The 25,960-nt window shown below is 35.2% G+C and overlaps 1 long non-coding RNA gene across 1 annotated transcript in view; it reads right to left on the bottom strand.

Moving 5' to 3' along the window:
• LOC141499759 (uncharacterized) overlaps positions 1–25,960 on the bottom strand; it is a 60,887-nt gene that overhangs the window by 21,323 nt on the left and 13,604 nt on the right. The window lies entirely within an intron of this gene.

Raw genomic sequence — 25,960 nt, forward strand, 5'->3', positions numbered from 1 at the left:
ATTTTTTTATGAAATTAACAGTTTGAGTTGAGAAGTCACTCAGTGGTGAACAGATTGACAAATATTCATACATTTATATAATATCTTTGGGTCTTATTCTAAACAGTTCTGAATTGCTCTATTTCTTTTTATATAGCCAATGAGTAGACAAACATCCTCTTGCATGTTGTTCAAATGACCTGGCTATTAAGATCAAATGATTTAATATTGGAGAAGGCATATGAATATATTCTGAATAGAATGTCTTTAATGTTAAAAAAATCAATTAACAAACAAAACATGCCCATTCAACTTATTTCTTAATTTCTTTCATACTTTCATATACTTAGCAGATCTATAATCCTATTTAGCATCACAAAAACAGTGCAATATGCTGAAAAGCCTAAAATATCTGAAATAATGTGAAATCTCTTTTTGAATCTTGCTATATGGAAAAGGTAAGCTTCTTCAGATTTTTTATACTTAGTAAAAATCAGAATAATTATTCATTGCAATTCTAATGTGAAACTCAAATAAAATAATCCTATGTGTGGATTTTTTGCAATGCGAGAAGGACTACACAATGGTCAGCTATTGTTAAGTTAATGAATTAAGTAAACTGACTTTGATGGTGGATATACACTTCCAATTCAACCCATCTCTGAGTTTAATAAATAAAAGAAAGGCTAACATCCTGACCAGACCATACTACGTGTTTTCTGTTACATTAACTATCTTATTTCCTATTTACTTATGATAATGATTGAGTTTTGCAAAAAAAAACTCATTATTTTTCAAAAAGGGAGCACGTTTTAACTGGTAAAAGGAAATAACAAAATATCCCTCCATAAATCAGAGCATGACTTGTGGTTCAGCTCTCAAATTTCTTTTGACCAAGCAACAAATTCAGATCCTGCCATCTAAAAGTGCCAAGACATCCTAATGAACCAGAATTTAATTCATTAATGAAATAACTAAAGATGCAACTGCAATTAACCCTATGCATAAATGAAATCCAATGTTTAGATATAAAATTATGAACTATGCACTTTGATTACATATCCTTATATCATACTAAGAATTCATCTGTAAAGATAGCATCAGTATCTATGGAAGTAGCTAAAAATGTCATTCCTATTATTAATAGAGAGCACAATAAAAAATACCTTATGATTCTTGAAGTATGAAAAATAAAGGAAGATGTGAAATATCTCATAGGGAAAAAAACTGACCTGGAAGATAAATCAAGTAGAGGTAATTTCAAAATTATTGGATGATCTGCAAAGCATGATAAATTCTATAATCTGAAGAAATTATCAAGGAAAATATCTCTGATATCCTAAAACTATGGAGTAAAATAGAAATTGAAAGAATCCACAGATTCTTTTGAGATTCCATAATGAAAACCTCCAGAAATATTTTGGCCAAATTCCAAAACTCCCAGGTCAAAAATAAATTATACAGGGGAGGCTAGGTGGTATAGTGGATAAAGCACCAGCCCTGGAGTCAGGAGTACCTGGGTTCAAACCAGGTCTCAGACACTTAATTACCTAGCTGTGTGGCCTTGGGCAAGCTACTTAACCCCGTTTGCCTTGCAAAAACCTAAAAAAAAAATTATACCTTTGGCAAATAGGTTCTGATGACCACCAAACCACCATCCCCTCCGACCCTTTCCTCTCCTCTTTTTTTTCTCTAAGCTAGATCCACAAGATCTGGCCATGCTGCTGGAACAATATGGTCCCAGTTCCATGTGTCCAAATCTATGATGATCTAAGTTTCATTTCTTTTCCCTTTTCCTTTCTAACAAGTACTCCTTTTCAAACTAGTAATTACCAATTTGGTCCTAGCTCCATGCAACTGAATCTATGTTGATCTAAGGTTCTTTTCTTTCCTTCTTTCCTTTATTTTCTTTGCTAACCTCAACTTCTGGTGATCTGCCTGTCCTTTAAGAAACTCGTTATCTTGCTTTTTCTCCAAAGAACTTTACCTGTGAACTTTCTATACTTGTGAACTTTCTGTAGTAACCTACAAACTTTCTGTAATAACCTGTAAATTTTTGCAGTAATCCACACATTAAAATTTAAGCTTTTAGGGGGTGGCTAGGTGGCGCAGTGGATACATCATGGACCCTGGAGTTAGAAGTACCTGAATTCAAATCTTACCACAGACACTTAATAATTACCTAGCTGTGTGGCCTTGGACAAGCCTCTTAACCCCATTTGCCTTGCAAAAATCTAAAGAAAATATTTAAGCGTTTCTTAAATTCCTGAATCAGGTATTGGTAAGTTCTTCACACACACACACACACACACACACACACACACACACACACACACACACAAATTCCCATAGATCAATCTTTAAACCCGACTTTCCTGAAATCCATTTCCTCCCATTTCCACAATGACTCCATAATACATGAAAGAAAAAAGAGGTCTAAAAAAAAGAGGTCAAAATAATGAAAAATAAAAGAAAATGTGAAATATCTCACAGGAAAAAACAACTGAACAGAAAGATAGTTCAAGGAGAGATAATTTAAGAATTATTGGACTATCTGCAAGGAAAGTATCCCTGATATCCTAAAAACAAGGGGTAAAGGAGAAATGGATTACCACCTTAAAGAAATTGCAAAATGAAAACTTCCAGGAATATTTTGGCCAAATTCCAAAACTCCCAGGTCAAAGACAAAATATTCAAGCACTTAGAAGGAATCCCTTAGAAGGCAATCAATCCTCAACTTTCATGGGAGCAAATGTAAAAAATGCAAATACTGATGCATTATACCTTTGGCAAATAGGTTCTAATGACCACCACACCACCATTTTTCTTTTTTTGCCTACCTCTTTTATTTGAGATTACTTTCCCCAATCTCCCTCTCCTTTCCCTTTCCTTTCATAGTATGACTTTTTCTCACCTATTCATTTTTTTTACATCATCATAACAAAAAAATGACTCCTTAACTCTTTGGGTTAAATCCATTTGTTTTGGGTTGGTTTTTGCAAGGAAATGAGGTTAAGTGACCTGCCCAAGGTCACACAGCTAAGTAAGTCTTAAGTGTCTGAGGTCAAATTTGAACTCAGTTTCTCCTGACTCCAAGGTCAGAGCTCTATCCACTATGTCCCCTAGCTGCTCCCTGAGTAGAATCATTTTACATACTATTAATGATAAAATTCTTAAATGTCATGTTATCATCTTCCCATATAAAAATCTAAGTATTTTAACTTTATTGAGTCTTTTATGATTTCTCTTTAATGTTTGCATCTTTATTCTTCTCTTTAGTCTTACATTTGAAAGTTAAGTTTTTCATTTAGTTCTAGTCTTTTAATCAGGAAGCTTTAAAGTTTTCTATTTCATTAAATGTTTATTTTTCTCATGAAGGTTCATATTCAATTTTCTTAGAAAGGTTATTCCTGGTTGTAATCCTAGCCCTATTTACTTCTGGAATGACATATTACTAAGTTCTCTACTCCTTTAGCAATGTAGCTATTAAATTTAGTGTGATCCTGATTGTGGCTAAATAATAAAGTTAGTTCTTAATATTCACTTAATTTTCATGACTTCAAACATTCATGAATTCAAAATCATATGATTTTTGTGGCTATACTCAGTAAAGAAAATAAAGAAGTGAGATGTGGCAACTTTATATCTCCAAAAATGAAGAAAGTATTCATTAAAGTTTTCATGAATATGCTCCAGAAAGAACTAAAATAAACTCAAAAGTGTGTCATAAGGGAAACTGAAAAAATGGAAAAGTGACTAAACACAGGTAAATGAGAAGGTGGACACCTTTGGTATCTTAGTGCTGCTTGTGTGGCCAAGCCAGGTCAAGCTGTCCAGGAGTTCAAAGCTCTTAATGGTCCATGAACTCACAGAGAGGCATGTGCTTTTCATTGGGGAACAGTTCAACTACAAAACTGAAAGTAATATTAGAGATGGCAGGTTCCCCTGACCCTTTGTTTTCTTCACAGTTCTTTGAACATCATTGTCTTTGTCTTTGTCCCTTTCCCTCCTATCTTGCATTAATTTCTCTCTACCCTGAATTTTTTGGATTCTTTCATTGATAGTATGTTAGGAAAATGCATGTTATCATGTTTTGTCATAAAAAATATGCAGAAAAGTATATTTTTGGCAATCTCTAACAAAAAATTATGGTTCTTGGTGATCATTGGAACCTACTTGCCAAAGGTTAAATGTATCACTATTTACATTTTGACTCATATAAATTTTTTCAAAGAAAATATATTTACACATTCAATTGAATGTAGCAATCTTGTCCAATAGGAAAGTAGGAAGGGAAGGCAACAACAAAATGGGGGAGGGTTATAGATAAAAGGAAGGGTGGTTAAGAGCAGGTAGTGACAGAAGCAAAAGAGAAGGTACAGGATAAAATGAAACACAAAAGGTTAGACAAAAGAAAATAGCATGTAGGGAAAGGTAGTTAGTAAGCATAAGTGTAAATGGGAATGGGAATGGGAAGAACTCATTAAATGGAAGCAAGAAGCAGAATGGATTAGAAACCAAAGTTAGAAACAACATGTGGGATTTCCAGCCAAGAGGGTGGAGAGAAGCCAGGAACTTTGCAAAGCTCTCCTGATTTTCCCTCAGAACAACATTAATCAAGTCTCTTAACTGATTTTTGGAGTGACAGAATCCACAATATACAGAGTGGAACATATTCCATCAAGGTCTAAGTCTGGGGGTGGGGGGTGGTAGGTAGTGGGGGCTGGGGAAGTGGAGGAAGTGTGGGTGTGTCCAGGGTTAAGAGCAGAGACCAAGTACCTGAAGCAGGGTCTAACCTGACATCCCCAGATATGGAAGCATAAGATTTTGCTATTAGGGTTGTATGGCAGCCAGGCTGAGAGAGCTCCAGAGTATTGGTAAATCTGCAGTGCTGGACAACAACCTTACCCAAACAACAAGCCCCTGGAATTCCCAACTTGGTGCCCATGTTGTTCCTTGGAGGGATGACTTCTCATCATCATGTACAAATTGCCCAGAGACAACCCCAAGGGTTCCCACCTCTTCCAACAGTACAGGGAGAGGAAGACTGACATCCCCAGCCAAGAGAGAGAGAGCCTCAGGTGTTCTGTTTGGTTGATCCTCTGAGTAACCCCTAGGAGACCCTGATATCAACTGCAGCAGGCCAGTAAGCAAGCCTTTAACTTCTCAACACCAAAGGAATGGGAGCAAGTCAACAAAAGATCCTTGGAATAGTTTTTTAAAAAATTAAAAATGAATAAGAGGTCAGAAAAAAAGCAGATTCTATTGAAAGCTATCTTGGAGATAAAGATGAACAAAACATTAGCTTTAAAAAGGACAAAAGGGAGTGCTACATGTGAAGCTTGAGGAGAAAATAAACTGGTCCCCAGTCCAGAAAGACTTCTTAGAAGAGCTCAGAAAAGAATCTTTAAAAATCAAATGGAAAAAATGGGAAAAGAAATGCAAGAGAAAATTGACATCTTGCATCAAAAATTGAAAGAATTAAACAAATCATTTAAAAATACAACAGGGAAGGGGTAGCTAGGTAGCGAAATGGATAAAGCATTGGCCCTGGAGTCAGGAGTACCTGAGTTTAAATTTGACCTCAGACAATTAAAAATTACCTAGCTGTGTGGCCTTGGGCAAGCCACTTAACCCCATTTACCTTGCAAAAACCTAAAAAAAAATACAACTGGGCAAATGCAAAAATAAAATAATTTCTTCAAAAACACTATTGATCAAATGGTAAAGGAGATGCAAAAGCTAACTGAAGAAAATATCTCTTTGAAAACTAGGTAGGGATTAGTGGAAGCTAATGACTCCATGAGACACCAAGAATGTGTTAAATAAAATTGAATAAAATTTTTAAAATAGAAGAAAATTTAAAATATCTCATTGATAAAACAACTGACCTGGAAAATAGATCCAGGAGAAATAATTTCAGAATTATGGAACTACTTGAAAGCCATGATTTAAAAAAAAAAAGTAACTGAATTAGCATTCTTCAAGGAATCATCTTAGAGAACCACCCTGATATTCAGGAACCAGAAGGCAAAATAGTTGATGAAATAGTTCATCACTTCCTAAAAGTGATCCCAAAATTAAAATACAAAGGAATATTGTAACCAAACTACAGAATTATCAGATCAAGGAGAAAAATCCTACAAGTGGTCAGAAAATAATTCAAGGAGCCACTGTTAGGAGCCACAGAACCTGGCTGTATCAACATTAAAGGATCTAAGGGCCTGGAATATTATATTCAGGAAGCCAAGGGCACTTGGATTACTATCAAGAACTACCAACAAAATGGAGCATATATTTACAAGGGAAAAAATGGACTTTTAACAAAATAGGTGCCTTCTGTGGGGGGGGGTGGCAGGAAGGGAAACAAGAATAGGTGTAAATTTGTAAAACTCAAAATAAATAAAATCTTTCAAAAAAACAAAACAAAATAGGTGACTTCCAAACTTTTCTGATGAAAAAGTGAGAGCTCAACAGAAAATCTGATCTTCAAATAAAAGACTAAAGCTATACATGTAAAGGTAAACAGGGGAAAAGAAAAAACCTGCTACTTAATAAGATTAAACAGGTTACATTCTCATAATTCTTGAGAATCATAACTCTATTAGAGGGAATATACTTAGGCTGAAGGTGTGGCTATAAGTGGAATGACTTTAAAAATTAAGACACTAAAAGGGGGGAGGACTTCAATAAAATGGGAGGAGGCAGAATGGGGAAAATTATATCACATGAAGAAGCACAAAGGATCTATTGCAGTAGAAGGAAAGAAGGCAGGACATGAGAACTGTTTGAATCTTATGCTCATCGGAATTGATTTTAAGAAAGAATTGAATTTTGAAATTTATCTTATTGAAATATTAGGAGGGGAATGGGGTGGGGTGGGGGGTGGGAGAAGGAGAGAGTAATAGAAGGCAGGGAAGGAAGAAGAGTAAAACAGAAATAGTGGAGAAAAGGTGGGGTGACTGATAGAAGGGTAGACAGATTGAGGGAGATGGTATTCAGAAGCAAAATACTAGGGATTGAAAGGGTGAAAGGAAGGAAAAAAGTATAAATGGAAGGAAGATAGTAATAAAAAGTTAGTAACTGAGAATGTGAATGGGATGAACTCTCCTATTAAATGGAAAGAAGAGCAGAGTAGATTAAAAACCAGAATCCTATAATGTGCTGCTAGAGAAATACATTTGAAGAAGAGAGAGAGATAAACACAGAGTAAAGGTAAAAGGCTGGAGCAAAATATATTATGCTTAAACAGAACTGAAAAAAGCTGGGGTGGCAATCCTTATTTCAGACAAAGCAATTGCAAAAATAGATCTTGTTAAAAGGAACAAGGAAGGACATTATATTCTGCAAAAAGATATCATAAAAAAATGAAATAATTTCAATTCTAAACATGTATGCACCAAGAGATATAGCATCCAAATTCTTAGAGGAGAGGCTAATTGAATTACAGGAAGACATAGACAAAAAAAAAAAAAAAAACTATATTGTCAGGGACTTCAACTTTCCTCTCTCAAAATTTGATAAATCTAATTATGAAATAGGCATGTGGGAAATTAAGGAAATGAATAAAATATTACAAAACTTAGACATGATAGATCTTTGGAGAAGATTGAATGAGGATAGAAAGGAATATACCTTTTTTTTTCCCTGTGGTACCTGGCACCATATATTGACTATGGTTTAGGCCATAAAAACCTCGTAATCAAAGGCAGAAAAATAGAAATAGTGGATACATCTTTTTGCAGACCATGATATGATTAAAAATCACATGCAATAAAGAGCCAGGGAAAGATAGATCTAAAATTAATTGGAAATTAAATAACCTAATTTTAAAGAATAAGTGGGTCAGGGGCAGCTAGGTGGCACAGTGTATAGAACACAGGTCCTGGAGTCAGGAGTACCTGAATTCAAATCGGGCCTCAAACATTTAATAATGACCTAGCTGTGTGGCCTTGGGCAACCCACTTATCCTCATTTGCCTTGTAAAAACCTAAAAAAAATAAAAATAAAAAGAATAAGTGAGTCAAACAACAAATACTAGAATAAAATAACAATTTCATACAAGACAATGAAAATAAGAAGGCAACATACCAAAATATGTGAGATATACTCAAAGCAGTTATTAGGGAAAATATTACATCTCTAAATGCTTACCAAAATAAAATAGAGGAAAGAGGTCAATAATTTGAGCATGCAATGAGCAGAAAGAATAAATTAAAAATTCTCAATTAAATATCAAATTAAAAATTCTAAAAATCAAAGTAGGAATTAATAAAATTAAAAGTAAGGAAAAATAAAATCTAATAATAAAATCAATAAATAATTAAATATTAAATAAAAATTAATTAAACTGAGGGGCTTTTTTGCTAAAACCAAAAAAAGGATAGGTATTTAGTTAATGTGATTTAAAAAAAAGGGAAAAAAATAAAATTACCAGCATCAAAATATGAAAAAGCTGAATCCACCACCAATTAGAAGAAAATTAAAGTTATAATTTGGAGCTATTTTGCCCAACTGTATGTCACTAAATTTGACAACCTAAGTAAAATGGATGAATATTTATGAAATTTTAAATTCCCCAAGTTAAAATAAGAGGAAATTAAATACTTAAATAATCTATCTCAGAAAAATAAATTGAATAAGCTATCAATGAACTCCATAAGGAAAAAAAATCTCCAGGGCCAGATGGATTTACAAGTGAACTCTACCAAACATTTGAGCAATTAGCTCCATTTCTTTATAAACTGTTTGAAAAATAGATGGAGTTCTGCCAAATTCCTTCTTTGACACCAATATAGTGCTGATACTTAAAATAGGAAGGGAGAAAGAAAACTATATTCCAATGTCCCTAATAAAGATGGATGAAAAAATTTTAAATAAAATCTTAGCAGCTTGATCAAATAGGACTTATACCAGAAGTGCAACATTGGTTCAATTAGAAAAACTACCAACAAAATTGACAATCTCAATAATAAACCTAACAAATCATACGATTATTTCAAAAGATACTGAAGGATAAGCAGTTTCCTATATAAAATATCAACAATTATTATATGTAATGGGGATAAGCTAGAATCATTCTCAACAAAATCAGGGGTAGAATAAGGATGCCCGTTATTACTATTATTCGATATTGTATTAGAAATGTTAACTTTAGCAAGAAGAGAAGAAAGAGAAATTGAAGGAATTAAAATAGATTATGAAGAAGCAAAACTCACTATTTGAAGATGATGGTATACTTAGAGAACTATAGAAAAATCAATTAAAAACTATTTGAAATATTTAGCAACTTAAGCAAAATTGCAAGATATAAAATAAACTCACATAAACTATTAGCATTTCTATATATTAGTAACAAAACACAGCAACAAGACATAGAAAGAGATATTTCATTAAAAGTAACTGTAGATAACATAAAATACTTGTCAAGGCAAAGTCTTTTCTCACAAATAAAATCACATCTAACTTAGCAAATATCAAATGAACATCAGATAATATAATAAAGTGATAAATCAACCTGTATTAAATCACTTATGAAGTACCATATCAAATAAATTTCAAAAAAAAATTACTTTATTGAGCTAGAAAAAAAAATAACTAAATTCATATGGAGCTACAAAAGGTCAAGAATATCAAAGGATTAATGAAAAATGCAAAGGAAGGTGGCCCAGCTGTACCAGATCTAAAATATATTATAAAGCATTAGTCTTCAAAACTATTTGGCAATTGCTAAGAAACAGAGTGATGAATCAGTGGAATAGATTACATACAAAAGAAATAGTAGTAAATTACTATAGTAATCTTCTATTTGATAAACCCAAAGATCCCAACTTCTTGCATAAGAACTCTTTGATAAAAAGTGATGGAAGAACTGGAAGCTGATAGGGCAGAAACTAAGCATAACCAGCATCTCATATTCTATACCAAGATAAAGTCAAAATTGACATAGCATTTAGACATAAAAGGGGATATTATAAACCAATTAGAAGAACAAATAGTTTATCTGTCAAATCTATAGAAAGGGGAGCAGTTTATGACCAAAGAAGGGATAAGGAACATTATAAAATGCAAAATGAATTACTTTGATTACATTAATTTGAAAAGATTTTGCACAAATAAAGCCAATGCAACCAAGATTAAAAGGGAGGCAGTCAGTTGGGAAGCAATTTTTACAACCAATGTTTCTGACCAAGGACTAATTTCTAAAATTTAGAGAGAACTGAGGCAAATTTATAAGAGTACAACTCATACTCCATTTGATAAATGGTAAAAGGTTATGAAAGGTATCATTCTCCAAAGAAGAAATTAAAGCTATCTATAATTATGTAAAAATGTTCTAAATCATTATTGATTATAGAAATGCAAATTAAAACAACTCTGTGATATCATCCCAGCTTAGCCAATGTGACTAAAAAGGAAAATGTTCAATGTTGGATGGTATGTAATAAATCTGGGACACTAATAAATTGTTGGTACTCTGTGAAATTTTGGAGTTAGTGTATATACTTTCTGGAGAGTAATTAGGAATTATACCCAAATGGCAATGAAACTGTGCATACCCTTTGAGCCAACAATACCATGACTGGGTCTACATCTCAAGGAGATCATGAAAAAGGCTAAAAAGAAAAAAAAAAACACATGTACAAAAATATAGCAGTTCTACTTGTAGTGTTAAAGAATTGGAAATCGAGAGCATGTCTATCAATTGGGGAATGGCTGAACAAATTGTGGTATATGAATGTGATGGAAATTGTTCTATAAGAAATCATGAGGGACAGGACTTCAGAATAGCCTGAAAAGACTTGCATGAACTACTACTGAGTGATATGAGAAAAAAACCAGAAGAAAATTATACACACAAACTGCAGTATTGGGTAATCAACTAACTATAATGAATTTGTTTTTTTAGCAGCACAATAATCAAAGATAGTTCTAAAAGACTTGCAATGGAAAACAACATTATCCACAGAAAGAATTAAGGAGCTTAAATGCAGATGAAAGCTTACTATCTTTAATTTTTAAGTTGCCTTGCTATTATTTTTTTTCACTTTAATTTTTTTTCTGTTTCAGTTTGATTCTTTTTGCACAACATGATTAGTATGGATCTATGTTTAGCACTGTTATACAAATATAGCCCATATTAGATTGCTTTCTTCTAGGGACAGGGGTAAGAAAGGGAAGGAAGAAGAAATATTTAAAACTCAAAATCTTGCAAAAAGTGGATCACATGTAATCAGAAAAATAAATAAATAAAATATTTTTTAAAAGAAATAATATGTTTTTAAGAAAAACACTTGAAAAATACAAACTACAGGGCTGGTGTAGAATCAACTTTGCTTAAGTTTAAGTAAGGGTAGAAATCATAATCTCAGAAAAGCAAAAACAAAAACAGACCTAATTAAAAACACCATAGATGGGGTGGCTAGGTGACACAGTGGATAGAGCACCGGCCCTGGAGTCAAGAGTACCTGAGTTCAAATTTGGTATCAGACACTTAATAATTACCTAGCTGTGTGGCCTATGGGGTTGAGTGGCTTGCCCAAGGCCACACAATTAGGTAATTATTAAGTGTTTGAGGCAGTTATTAGCAGTCATTTCCCCTATATGTTGGTTGGTTGGTTGTCTCTTGCTCTTCATTATGGAAGAATACCAAATGTTTGAAACAAATTACAATATGCCCTATGATGGCTGATCAGACCAATATGAGCTCAGAATGCTCTATCACAGGTTAGGCACAAATAATCCTTGTGAACACATGGGGTGGGTACTGTAAACTTACCTATGTCACATTTCCTTTGAACTGCTTCAATTCTGCCTTCCTCATGAACTGAAGCACACTCATTGATGAGGGTACCAAGATGAGTGGTCTTGTGTCAATGTCTGTATGCTGTATAATCAATACTTTTTTTTTAGGTTTTTGTAAGGCAAATAGGGTTAAGTGGCTTACCCAAGGCCACACAGCTAGGTAATTCTTAAGTGTCTGAGATCAGATTTGAACCCAGGTACTTCTGACTCCAGGGCCGGTGCTTTATCCACTACACCACCTAGCTGCCCCTGTACAATCAATTCTAAAGTTCCTCAATGAGAGCTTCAGGGTAACTTGGTATTCCTTCTTCTGACTCCCTTGTGATCACTTGCCCTATGTGACTTTTCCATAAAATAATTTTTTTGGCAAGTATATGTATGGCATTCTAACAATATGCTCAGCCCATTGTAGTTGTAGTCTCTATGAAAAAGTTGGAATACTAGACAGTTTAGCTTAAGAGAGGACCTCAGTGTCTGGTATCTTCTCCTGCCAGGTATTTTCAGAATCTTCCTGAGACAATTTAAAAAGAAATGATTCTGTTCCCTGACATGGCACTGGTAGACTGTCCAGGTTTCACAGTAGTAATGAGGTCAGCACAACACTTCTGTAGATCTTTAGTTTGATAGTCAGTCTAATCTCTTCTCTCTGACACTTTTTTTCAAAGCCTCCTAAATACTGAGCTAGCACTGGCAATGCTTCTTTCACCTTAATTGTCAACCTTGAAAAGGACACTGCCAAGGTAAGTGAACTTGTCCACAGTACTCAAAATTTCTCCATTTGCTCTAATTGATGGTTCCACATATGATGGTTTGGGGCTGGTTGATGGAGCACCTGTGTTTTATTGGTGTTAAGTGTTAGAGCAAACTTAGCACAAGCAGCAGAGAATCAATCTATATTTTGGTGCATCTCAGCTTCACCAGTTGCATTGATAAGGATGCCCGTTATTACTATTATTCGATATTGTATTAGAAATGTTAACTTTAGCAATAAGAGAAGAAAGAGAAATTGAAGGAATTAAAATAGATTATGAAGAAGCAAAACTCACTATTTGAAGATGATGGTATACTTAGAGAACTATAGAAAAATCAATTAAAAACTATTTGAAATATTTAGCAACTTGAGCAAAATTGCAAGAAAATCATACCCTAACTCCACTTTAGTCTTGGCTTGTGGCCTTTTCAAGCTGAAGAATTTGCTATCAGTTCAGTAGCTGACCTTATGGCCATGTTCATCCTCACTGAAGACTTTTGATAACATGGCTGAAAATATCATGCTAAAAAGTGTGGGAGCAAGGACACATCCTTGTTTCACTCCATTAGTGAATGGGAAATCTCGAGAGCATCGTCCGCTATCCAGAACCCAGGCACATATGCCATAATGAAACTGATGTACAATACTGATGAACTTTTCCAGGCAACCAAATTCTGACATAATTTTCCATAAACCCTCAGGACTGACAGTATCAAAGGCCTTGGTCATATCCACAAATGTCTATAAACTTTTGTTCTTTCTTGGCATTTTTCCTGGAGTTGTTGGGCAAATGTTGGGCAAATGCCATATCGACTGTTCCTCTACCCTTTCTGAAGCCACATTGGCTCTCAGAGAGGTGTCTATCTTCCAGGAATCTGGCAAGAATCTTAGCAGCTATAGGGAAAAGAGAAATATTCCTGTGATTGTCACAGGACAATCTATTTCCTTTGCCTTTACAGAAATGGATAATGGAGGAATCCTTGAATTCTTGTGAAATAATCTCTTCAAGCCATATAACCTGGAAAATTTCAATCACTTTTTGGATGACAAATGGACTCCCACACACACATATCCACACACCTTGTATATCTCAGCTGGAATAGAATCAGCACCAAGTGCTTTGCCACATGAAAGGAGTCTAATGGCATTCAAAACTTCTTCAGTTGGAATTTCAGTGAGGGCCTGATTGATTTCAACTTGAGGTAAAATGTCATTTGCTTCTGCATTGACTGATGATGGTCTACTAAGAACACTATGGAAACATTCAGCCCATTTCTCTAATATCATGTCCCTATCATTAATCAATGTAGTTCCATCAGCATTTAGTAGTTTTAGATGCTCCATATGTTTATGGCCTATAAATAGCCTTCAGGACCTCATAAAAGCATTTTGGTTTGCCACGGTATAAAATTGAATTTCATCTGCCTTCTTATTCAGCAAAGTCCTGCATCTCTCTAAGCTTCACTTGTGCTTTATTTTTGATGGAATTAAATGCTACCTTCTTAGAAAGGGATGAACTTTTCTTTTGGTAAACCCTGTGGAGTTGTCATTTTTCATTTAGCAGCTTCTGTATTTCTACATAATTTTCATCAAAACAGTTTTGGTGTTAGCAATGTTTTCGCCCAGATGATCAAATGCAATGCTGTAAACCAAATCTCTGAAAGATATTGAACAAATCATCAATGAGATCTCTAAGAAAAAAATCCCCAGGACCAGATAGTTTTACAAGTGAATTCTACCAACAATTAAGGAACAATTAATCTCAATATTTTTTTTAAAAAACTATTTGAAAAAATAAAGCAATCTGACTAAACTCTTTTATTACATAAATATGGTTTTTTGAGAGCAAATGAAACTCAAAAAAGAGCAAAAATTATAGCCCAAATTCCTTAATGTATATTGATGCAAATTTTTTAAATAAAATGCCAGTAAAGATATTACAGCAGTGCATTACAAATATCAAACATTCTGCCTAGACTTAATTACTTTCAGAAATTCAGGGCTTGTTCATTATTAAAAAAATACTATAAGTATAATTGACCATATCAATAACAAAGTAAAAATTATATTATTTTAGCAATAATTGCATAAGATATTTTGACAAAAATAACTCTATTCCTTTAAAAAAATAAAATTCAGAAGAATTAACGAAGACCTTCTTAAAATGATAAGCTATGTCTACCAAACCCAAGATCAAACATTATCTGTAAGAGGAATAAATTTGAAGCTTTTTCAAAAAGATTACAAGTGAAGCAAGGATGTTCACTATCACCATTATTGTTCAATATTTTGCTAGCAATGTTAGCTATAACAATTAGACAAGGAAAAAAAAGAAAGAATAAAAACAAACTATAAATACAAGTCTAAACAACTCAAGAAAGAGTCATTGGTCAGGGATAAACTGATCCAATATAATAAAAATTACAAATCTACCTGTTAATTTACTTATTAAGTGACATACCAATATTCATCTGGTAAAGCAAAAGATCAATGCTATCAAAGGAATCAATGAAAAATAAATGTGAATGCAGTCTAGTAGCATCAGATTTCAATCTACATTATAAAGCTGTAATCACAAAAACAACATAGTACTAGTTAAGAAGTAGAGTAACGGATCAGTAGAAAAGATTATGTATGCAATATGCAATAGTAAGTGACCATTTTACTACTGTTTTATAAACCCAGAGATCCAATCTTCTGGGGTAAAATCTTGACAAAAATGGCTTGGAAAATTGGAAAGCAGTTTGGAGAAACTAGGTATAGACTAACATCTCAACCTGCAAATATGCCAAGAAAGGTAAAAATGGATAAATGATTTGGACATCAAGGGTAATAATTTAAGAAAATTGGAGGAGCATGTAAAAATATATTTGTCATATTTATGGATAAGAGAAGATTTTATAATCAAAAAGAGATAGAAAATATTCACAGGATATAAAATGGATAGTTTTGATTCTGGAAATTAAAGTTTTTATATATACAAAACTAATACAGACAAAATTATAAGAAAAACAGGCAGCTGTAGAAAAATGAAATATAAAGGACTCATTTGCTAAATATAGAGGAAATGAGCTAAATTTATTTTTTAAGTATGAACTAAATTTATTTTAAAAATATGAATTGTTAAATGATCAAAGCTTATGAACAGGTAATTTTCAGATGCAAAAAATCAAAGCAATAAATAGTCACATGAAAATATGCTTCTAGTCACTACTCATTAGAGAAATGTAAATTAAAACAACTCTGAGATATCAACTCACACATATCAGATCAGGTAACAACACAGGAAAAATTACAAGTATTACAAAGGATGAGGAAAAATTGGGACACTGAACACTGTGAGAGCAGTTGCAAAAACTATTCCAATAATTCTGATCAATAACCAAAAGGCTATAAAACTATACATAAATGACCCAGAAATAGCTACCAGATCTTGATCCCAAAGAGATCAAAGAAAAAAGAAAACTATTTGTATAAAAATATTTATAGTAATGCTTTATGTAGTGGAAAATGCTATACACCTCTAGAGAGAGAACTTAACTGAAAATTGAAAAGTACATTTCATTTTTTTTACTTTATTTTTCTTGAGTTTTTTGTTTTCTTTACAATATGACTAATATATGTGTGTATATATATATATATATATATATATATATAATATATATATAATGTATGTATAAATGTTTTCCCTGATTCCATTTGGAAATTTGATATATTGATCACAAAGTAGCTTGATATACTGATGATTATGTATCTTCATCTTGGTTTCTCAACATAGATATCCTTTAGTAAGTCAAGACAAGGGTTGCGAATTCTTCACCTGTTAATAATAGTTTCTCCTCCCCATTTCTTTCCTACTGTTCCTCAAAAAATATCTTGAAAGTAGGAAAATATTGAAAGTGTTTTCTTTAAAATCCATTTAAGCTATGAGCTCTTATTGATAAGTAAGAGGATTTCCTCATCTCAAAACACCAAATCCTTTCAGTACTGATCTAGCAACAAGCTTCACTTGATAGGCCCAGGACCTTTGAAACTCTCAATCTTACAGTTGTCTAGAAACCCAAACAAATTTATCCTGGGTTCTCTGCTCATTCACCTAAGAACAAGCGGAATTGATAACTTGCCACAGATGTTATAACACATATTTTTTCATTCATGGGTTAAACTAAGTTCATCCTTTCTCTAAAATTCTCTGACTCTCTAATCACAAGGTAATTATCCAAATATTCAATCAAAAGAACGTTTTTGTCTGCACTACATAGCTATTTTTACATTACTGTCTACTTCCAGTTAAGAACTTCAACTATTGTCTTGGGACTCTCAGCTTCTGATTTGTGTGTGTTTACTTTATTTACTCACAATTCAGATCCTCTATGCTGTTGCATTCTCACAGTGTTCATTACAGGACATCACACGTATTTCCCATTCTCCCTCCACTTTTCTTCATTTAATTCTGAGAATTGTAATTAAATCAATACCACCTTTCCTAGAAAGGATCTTACTCAAATGACTTATGAAACAAATGACCTATGAATTCCATGAAAAAAATGACCTCATCATGATCAACACTCATTTATATCATTGCTTTCTCTAATTAAAATATAAACTCTCTGAGGGCAAGGAATTTTTTAAATAATCTTTGTTTTTAACTTAGGTTCTATTTTTTGCTGTGTTTCCCCAGAGCTTGGTAAAGTATAGTAAACTTTCAAATAATACATTTTTTTTCTTTTATTCATTCATTCAAGGAGAATGCCCTTTGGGAAAATAAGAAAAAAGCAACTATACTTTATTAACCTCCTTCTTCCCCTCACAACAGATTGATATTTTTTGCAGTGACTTAGTTTACCCAAGAAAGAGTTTGGGGTAAATTATACAGATGTGAGAAAGCATTATGTATGTCTTTTTTTCCATTGATCAAATGATACAGAAGAGCAAAAATTATGCATTGCAGATTTACTGTAGGTGAAATTGAAATGTCAATTCTTTGAAAGGAAACATAAAAACTTTTAGAGCATTCAGTAAACCTATAATCTGTGACTCCATTTAGAAAAAAAGATTCAGGGCAAACTTCTCAAATGTATTTTCTTTAAAATTGCAAACAGTCACAACAAATCATTTGTGGCAGTGTCCCAATTTTTACATTGCTGATTTTACAAAGTTACAATAAGGTCTTGTCAGGTTTTCTGTATATTGATTTTCTTTTTTGCATAGCTGTTTTCTAAGAAAAGGATACTTTTTGACTGATCTTACACTTTTGAAAATACTTATACCTCTGGGCCTAGAAGCATAGCAAATTCTGCCCTAAATGTATTTCTCAATGATATTTATGCATAAACACTGACCAATTAATATAATCTTTCAAATCTATGTTCCATAATTTAGTATTTTTCAAAAATTTCTAACAAAAGTGGTTTTCTAATTTAATTAGTAGGATAATTATCTTCGAATAATTACTTTTAGAGATGGGACAGACAAGAGATATCGGATACAATCACTGACTGATCAGGAATTCTCTCTACAATATCATGACAAGTTAATTTGATTTTACTTTATAAATTCTGATGTCACAAATACCAGGTACTCATATCCAGCCCCTCCTCATCTCTTTCCTACTGCTCCTCAAAATATCTTGAAAGTAGGAAAATATTGAAAGTATTTTCTTAAAAATCCATTTAAGTCATGAGCTCTTATTGATAAGTAAGAGGACTTCCTCATCTCAAAAACACCAAATTCTTTCAGTACTGAGCCATAACATGGATAGTAGTCAAGAAATGTGTCATTCCCAAAGAATCCAAGTGCTGATTTTACATGTGCACATAGTTACCAGAAATTTCCAGAGCATTCTAAGCACAGCTTCCTTCAAATGATCCCTATAGATCCAATTTACATGATTAAACCTTCAGATGAAATTATTATGGTGTCAATGTCCTAACTGTTCTTCAATTCTCATTTTGATTTTCACTAAATTATTCATACCCAAATCATTTAAATTGTATTCTATTATTTGATTCTCATTATTGTTTTTTTAATTTATTTTTTTATTCTCATTTTGTACAAATTTTTTTTTACATTAATAAAATATTCTTGTTTACAAGTAAACAAAATACCCCTCCTCCTCCCCCATGAATATAGATAGACTTGTTTGGGTGAAAAAAGTAAAGGGGAGAGGAAAAAAAAATTAAAATAACAAGATAATAATAGTAATAATTGTAGGTATGGCCAGGTGGTGCAATGGACGAAGCAACAGCCCTGGAGCCACGAGCACCTGAGTTCACATCCAGCCTCCTAAACCCAACAATCACCCAGCGATGTGACATGCAAGCCACCTGATCCCCACTGCCCTGCAAAAAGCAAAAAAAAAAAAAGAAAGAAAAAAAAAGACCCAAAATAAAATAAAATAGTAATAATAGTAGGGGTGGCTGGGTGGCAGACAGAGCATTGGCCCTTGAGCCAGGAGCACCCGGGTCCAAATCTGGCCCAGACACCCAAAGATCACCCCACTATGTGGCCCCAGGCAGGCCATCCAGCCCTACTTGCCCTGCACCCTCCCCCAAATAATCATAACAAAAAATGTTCCTGAGTCTTTGTTCCAACACCAACAACTCTGTCATGGGTGGATCTCATTCTTTATAAGTCCATCACAAAAGTTATTTCCATATTTTTCCACCATTGCCTGCTGATCTCAACTCCCTCCTTTCTTACTTCTCCACTGCCATGTACTCTATTTTCTCTCTCCTTTCACTATGACTCTGCTGTAGGGTAGCTGAGTGGCGCAGCAGACAGATCCCTGGTCCCGGGGCCAAGAAGCCCTGAGCCCCCAAACCACCCCTTAGGCCCAGAATCCACCTGGCCCTGTGGCCCTGGGCAGGCCTTCCATTCCCAGCTCCTTGCAAGAAGTAAGAAAGAAAATGTGTTATATCTGGCCACTCTCCCCCCATGGTCCATCCTCTCCTCCTTTATTCACATCCCCACCCCTTCCCCCTGCTCCCCCCTCCTTCTTACTCCAGATGTCTATACCCCATTGAGTATATTTGCTGTTTCCTCTCCTAGCCATCTCTGATGAGAGCAAAGGTTCCCTCATTCCCCCTTGCCTCCCCCTTTCCATATCATTGCAATAGCTCATTGTAATAAAAAAAAAAAATTTAGGTGAAATATTTTGGACTATTCCCCCTCTCCTTTTTCTTTCTCCCATTCCATTTCCCTTTTTTTTCTATTGACTCTTTTTACACCATATTTTACCTTCGAATTCAGCTTTCTCCTGTGCTTCAACTATAAAAGCTCTCTCTACCTGCTCTATTAACTGAGAAGGTTCATATGAGTATTATCAGTGTCATTTTTCTATGCAGGAATACATTCAGTTCATCCTCATTAAGTCCCTCATATTTCCCCCCTCTCCTCCAATCTCCATGCTTCACCTGAGTCCTGTATCTGAAGATCAAACCTTCTGTTCAGCTCTGGCCATTCCAAAAGTAACCTTTGAAATTCCCCTGGTTCACTGAAAGTCCATCTTTTTCCCTGGAAGAGGACATTCAGCCTTGCTGGGTAGTTCATTCCTGGCTCCATTCTAAGCTCTCTTGCCTTCCGGTATATTGTATTCCAAGCCCTACGAGCTTCCAATGTAGCTGCTGCTACGTCCTGTGTGATCCTGACTGCAGCTCCACGATGTTTGAATTGTGTCCTCCTAGCTACTTGTAATATTTTCTCTTTGACTTGGGAGTTCTGGAACTTGGCTATAATATTCCTAGGGGTTGGTTTTTTGGGATCTCTTTCTCTGGGGGATCGGTGGATTCTCTTCATTTCTATTTTGCCCTCTGCTTCTAGAATATCCGGGCAATTTTCCTGTAGTAATTCTTTGAAAATGACGTCAAGGCTCTTTTCCTGATCAAGACTTTCAGGTATTCCAATAATTTTTAAATTATCTTTCCTAAGTCTGTTTTCCATATCAGTTGTTTTTTCAATGAGATATTTCACATTTTCTTCTAATTTTTCATTTATTTGGTTTTGAAGTATTGATTCCTGATTTCTGTTAAATTCATCAATCTCCCTGAATTCTATTCTTTGTCTGAAGGATTTGTTCTCCTCAGAGAGTTTTCTTATCTCTTTTTCCATCTGGCCAATTTTGCTTTTTAAAGCATTCTTCTCCTCAATAACTTTTTGAACTGTTCTATCCATTTGACCTAAGCTGTTTTTTAGCATGCTATTTTCTTCAGCAGTTTTTTGGATTTCCTTGACTAAGCTGCTGACTTCATTTTCATGTTTTTCCTGCATCTCTCTCCTTTCTTTTCCCAGTCTTTCTTCTAACTCCCTCATTTGATTTTCAAAGTCTTTTTTGAGCTCTATCATAGCCTGAGCCCAATTTCTGTTTTTCTTGCAGTCTTTAGATGCAGGAGCTTGTGCTTCCTCATCTTCAGACTGAGTATTTTGGTCCTTCTTGGGCTCATTTGCAAAATATTTCTCAATAGTCTTCTTTTTCTTTTGCTGCTTGCTCATTTTCCCAGCCTGGGCCTGGTTTGGGGTGTTTCTTGAGCTTTTGGGACACTCCCACAAGGGTCTCAGTGTGTGAGGTTCTGTCCTCCCTCCTGGTCTGTGAATGACCATAAGTGCCCCTCTCTGCCACGGGGCTGAGGTGGGGGGGGGGGGCCTGCTGTTCTATGGGGGGGCCTAGACTGTGGTCAGGATCTGAATGTGGTCAGAGCCCCAGAGTCCTGTTTCAGGGGCAGAGGACAGAGCTAGGCAGTCTCTCTTCACTCCCCTCCCTCAGCTCAATGGGCTCATGCCCTTGGGGGCTCCTGCTTACTGGCTCCGCCTGCTTCTGTTTCCTGGATCAGGGCTGGGGAAAGACTGTGCTGCTTGCTGTGTGCCCTGAGGGCTGGGCTCCACATGCTAGCTCTGGCAGAGGTCCCCTGCTGTTCCCCTACTTTGTGCCCTGTGCTCCTCGGGGTGCAGCTCAGGAGACTCCCCCACTGCTGTGACCTGAGACCTCCAGCGCCCTGGGGCTGCCTCCAGGAGGCTGAGGTTCTTTGGCTCTGGTGGGCCACCCCTCTGGTAGGCCGCCTCTCCGACCCCAGGGAGCAGAGCCTTTCTGCTTTTTTTCCAGGTTACCTTGAGTAGGAGAACTGCCTCACTGGGTCCCTTTGTGGGGTCTGTCTCTTGAAAGTTTAGTTAGAGTCCTCAGATGATGAATTTTATCAGAGAGCTCCTAAGACTTGATCCCTTCTTGTCGCCATCTTGGCTCCACCCCCCCATTATTGTTTGTGATAAATTCTGATATTAGCAGTTGTTTTCCTTCTTATTTCAAAAAGACTAAAATGATTCAAGAGACAGTGTGGCTGATCAGACTAATATGATTTTAAAGTCTGTATGACAGATCAGGCACAAAATATCTCTAGGAACTTTTGAAGTGCAAATGTCTAAATGTGTGCATCTCATTTTGTTTTGAACTGCAGTTCTGCTTTGCTCAAAGACCACAGCACCTCTGATGCATAGAAGTCATGCTGAATGGCCCTGTACCAATGTCTTCCATATTTCACAATCTACTCCAAAATTCTTCAAAAAGATCTTGAGGGTGTTCTTGTATTACATCAGACATACATGTGAGTGTTTGCCTTTTATGAGTTTTCTGTAAAATAGTCTTTAAGGCAAATATGTGTTTGGCATTTGAATAAGATGGACAACCCATTGAAGTTGCATTCACTGCAATAGGTTGTATGCCTATGCATTTTAGCCCAAGAAAGGACCTCAATGTCCAGTATCTTATCTTGCCAGATGATCTTCAGAAATTTCAGAAGACAATTCAAATGGAAGTAATTCAGGTGCTGGCAAGGCACTGGCATACTCTGAAGGATTTATAATGAAGTGATAGCAATCACTTCGCAGATCTTCAGTTTGGTAGCCAATTGTGTCAACTTCATTGCTATATGCTTGTGAAACCTGGACAGTCTATCAGAGTCATGTCAGGAAACTGAATCTTTTCCATTTAAATTGTTTTAGGAAGATTCTGAAGATCACCTGGCAGGAGAAGATACTACACTCTGAGGTTCTTTATTGAGCTAAACTGCCTAGCATTCCAACATTACTGCAGAGAGTGCACTCTTATAGAGACCTCACACAGGAAAAGTACTCACAAGGGGGTCAGGAGACACCCTGAAGGTCTCATTGAAGAACTCTAGAGTTGATTGTACAGCATGGGGAGACACTGGCATAGGACCACCCAGCATGGTGCCCCCTTATCAGTGATGGGGCTGAGTTCTATGAGGAAGGTAGAATTGAGGCAGTTCAAAGAAAATGTGACACCCGTAAGTTTAGAGTACCCAACCCCAGGTGTTCACATGAACCGTTTGTGTCCAACCTGTGATGGAGCATTCTGAGCTCCTATTGGTCTGTTCAGTCACAGTCTGGCAAATTGTAATTTGTCTCAAACATAGTGATGTCATTTAATCATTGAATCACTTACCCACATTTTCATTTGGAGCTTTCCAAACACTAAGCTACCTATGGCAATATGTATGTCAACCTCTTCCTCAATGTGTACAACCCTGAAAAGTATGAACATATCCACACCATAAGTAGTGAACTTATCCACAGCATTCAAAATTTCTGGGGAGGGAATTCTGGGAAGATGCAAGAGTAGATCAGAAATCTTTCAGCCCTTTAAATTTCCTCCACTAAGAAAAAAAACAAAATTATCACCTCAGAGCATCAGAGATAAAATGAGGTAAAGCAATTATTTTCCTGGAATAGTTTGAAAAGACACTTTGAAAAACCTGGCCTCCAGGGTGAAGAGATAGCCTGAATGAATTTCAGATATCTCTAGGAAATCTGCTGAATCAATAAACAGGGTGCAACTGGATAGAGAGGCAGCCTCTACCTTAGAAACTTTCATTTTGTTGACCTTGTGTCTAGTGCTATGTGTTTGTGGGGGTATGGGGAATGTTTGGCTGATGCAGAGAACCATGGACATAAGGAATAATGAAATTAATTGGAAACAAAATTTTGTAAATCTTTAATCTTCCTCTATCACTGTTAAAACACTCCATCCTGACCTCCAGTCTGACCTTAGCCATGTTCTCATTAGTAAGGCAAGTTAGGTTATGCAGGCAATGAAACAATATCCAAAACACCCAGACTGGAATCTGAGACCCTTGACCTATCCCCAAAGGCAAACTCTCCAGCATGGGACTTGGGCAACTCCCAAGTCACCACTTTTTCCCATGGACACTGGGGGGAATTTAAGGAGATTTCAGGGGAGATCGGAGCTCTCTGGCTTTAGCTTTATTACTTCTACTGAACCTGGCAGTTGGCCTGCCAAGATTAATTAGCAATCCAATTGGCTTTTCTTTAATCTCTACTTAACTTCTCTATCACTTTCTTTTGTGGTGTAAATTCTTTTTTAATAAATCTCTATTTTCTTTTTATATCTGCATTCCTGGTCAAGGAGTGATTCTTCACTGAATACTGAACCCATCAGTTATATGACCAGCCAGTAGGAGAAGATTGAGGGATCTTTCACTGCCAAGAGATACCTGACCTGGCATGGAGGGGGCTGACCAGACACATCCCTGGCTGTGAATTCAGAGAGAAAGAGCTAGCATACAATTGGTGAATGAAATATTGAGGGGTAGGGACCCTGTTGGCTGTGGACACTTGCCTGGGTTTGATTCCAAGGAATAGAGGAAAGACAGTTTGCTGACTAGAGTCACTGCAGGGAGAAAGGTCATTTGGGGGAGAGGAGTGGAGAGGATCCCACAAAGTTGGATCTCAAATCATTCCTCAGAAATAATAGTAAGAAGGACCTAAGTCTAGGGGTATATTCCCTATACATTAGGACTGCTACTGGATTACACTAAGAGCTGCCAATAACAAAATAAAAAAATTAATGAATTAATTAAATAAACAAACAAACAAATAAATAAATAAAGATGAGTAAGCAAAAGAGAAAGAATCTAATTATTGATAGTTACTATGGGGACAGAGAAAACCTGGGTTCATATTCAGAAGCTAATGAAGCTAAAGAAAATCACTTCTTTTTCACTGAGAAATGTCAAATGGTCCCAAACACAAGAGAACTTGAAAAATACTTGAAAAAATCAAATGAAAGAGATTGAGGTAAAAATAAGAGCAATTCAAAGAAATAAAGAAAACTATGAAAGAGAGTCAACCAATCTGAAGAAGAGAATCAAAAACTTAAGGAAGGAAATAATTCATTGAAAACTAGAATTTGGCAAGAGAAAACTAATGACATTCTAAAGACAGCAAGAAATCACAAAAAAAATCAAAAGAATGAAAATATAGGAGAGAAAAAGAACTATCTGATCAGTAAAGCAACTGACCCAGAGAGAAGATCAAGGAGAAATTAAGAATAACAGGATTACAGGAGCAGCTAGGTGGTGTAGTGGACAAAGCACAGGCCTTGGAGTCAGGAGTACCTGGGTTCAAATTCAGTCTCAGACACTTAATAATTACCTAGCTGGGTGGCCTTGGGCAAGCCACTTAACCCCATTTGCTTTGCAAAAACCTAAAAAAAAAGAATAGGGTTACCTAAAAATGATGATTTAAAAAAGAATCTTTATAAGAAATTATCAAGGAAAATTGAAGTTCTAAAACAAGAAAGTAAAGTGGAAAAATTTTTTTTAAAAATCCACTTATTACCAACTGAATGAAATCCTAGGAGGAAAACTTAGAAGAATATCTTAGGAAAGTTTAAAAACTCCCAAGGGAAGGAGAAAATATTGGAAGAAATATGAATAATATAATTTTAATGTCATGGAGTTAAATAATAAGGATTATACTACCAGGTTAAAGGACTGTAGGTCTTGAAATGCTATATTCCATAGAGCAAAAGACCCGGAGTTAAGGCCAAGGGTAATTTACTCAGCAAAGTTATGAAAAACAAGGAAATTAATGAACTGAAAGACTTTCTGGTTTTTATGACAAACACCCCAGGACTTAATGAAAATTCAACATACAACATACAGGAGAAATATAAAATAAACATTGGAGATCAATTATTTGAGACTCAGTGAGATCAAATTGTTTCTTCATATATGTGAAAATATTAGCAATATTTTCATAATTGTCATAATTATTTAAGTAATTTGAAAGAAAGTTTTGAATGGCTTTGAGTATTATAGGGTGATTGTAAAAGAACTATCTAGATAAAAATGAGTAATTTTCTCATATAACAAATGAGGCAAAAAATTGAAAAAAATTATACAGAAGAAGCTAATAGGGGAGTAGTAATTGTTAAAACCTTACTCTCATTGGGAATGAGTTATAGATGGAAGTATATATCTAGAAATAAGAAGGGAAGGAGACAGGATAGGGGAGAGAATAAGAAAATGGATTTTTAGAGGGGTGGTAGGTTAAGGAATAGGAGGGTAAGGTAGCCAGTAGAAATAAAACAGAGGAATTGGGGCAGCTAGCTGG

The sequence above is a fragment of the Macrotis lagotis genome, chromosome X (assembly GCF_037893015.1).
Source record: "Macrotis lagotis isolate mMagLag1 chromosome X, bilby.v1.9.chrom.fasta, whole genome shotgun sequence".
Taxonomy (NCBI): Eukaryota; Metazoa; Chordata; class Mammalia; order Peramelemorphia; family Peramelidae; genus Macrotis; species Macrotis lagotis.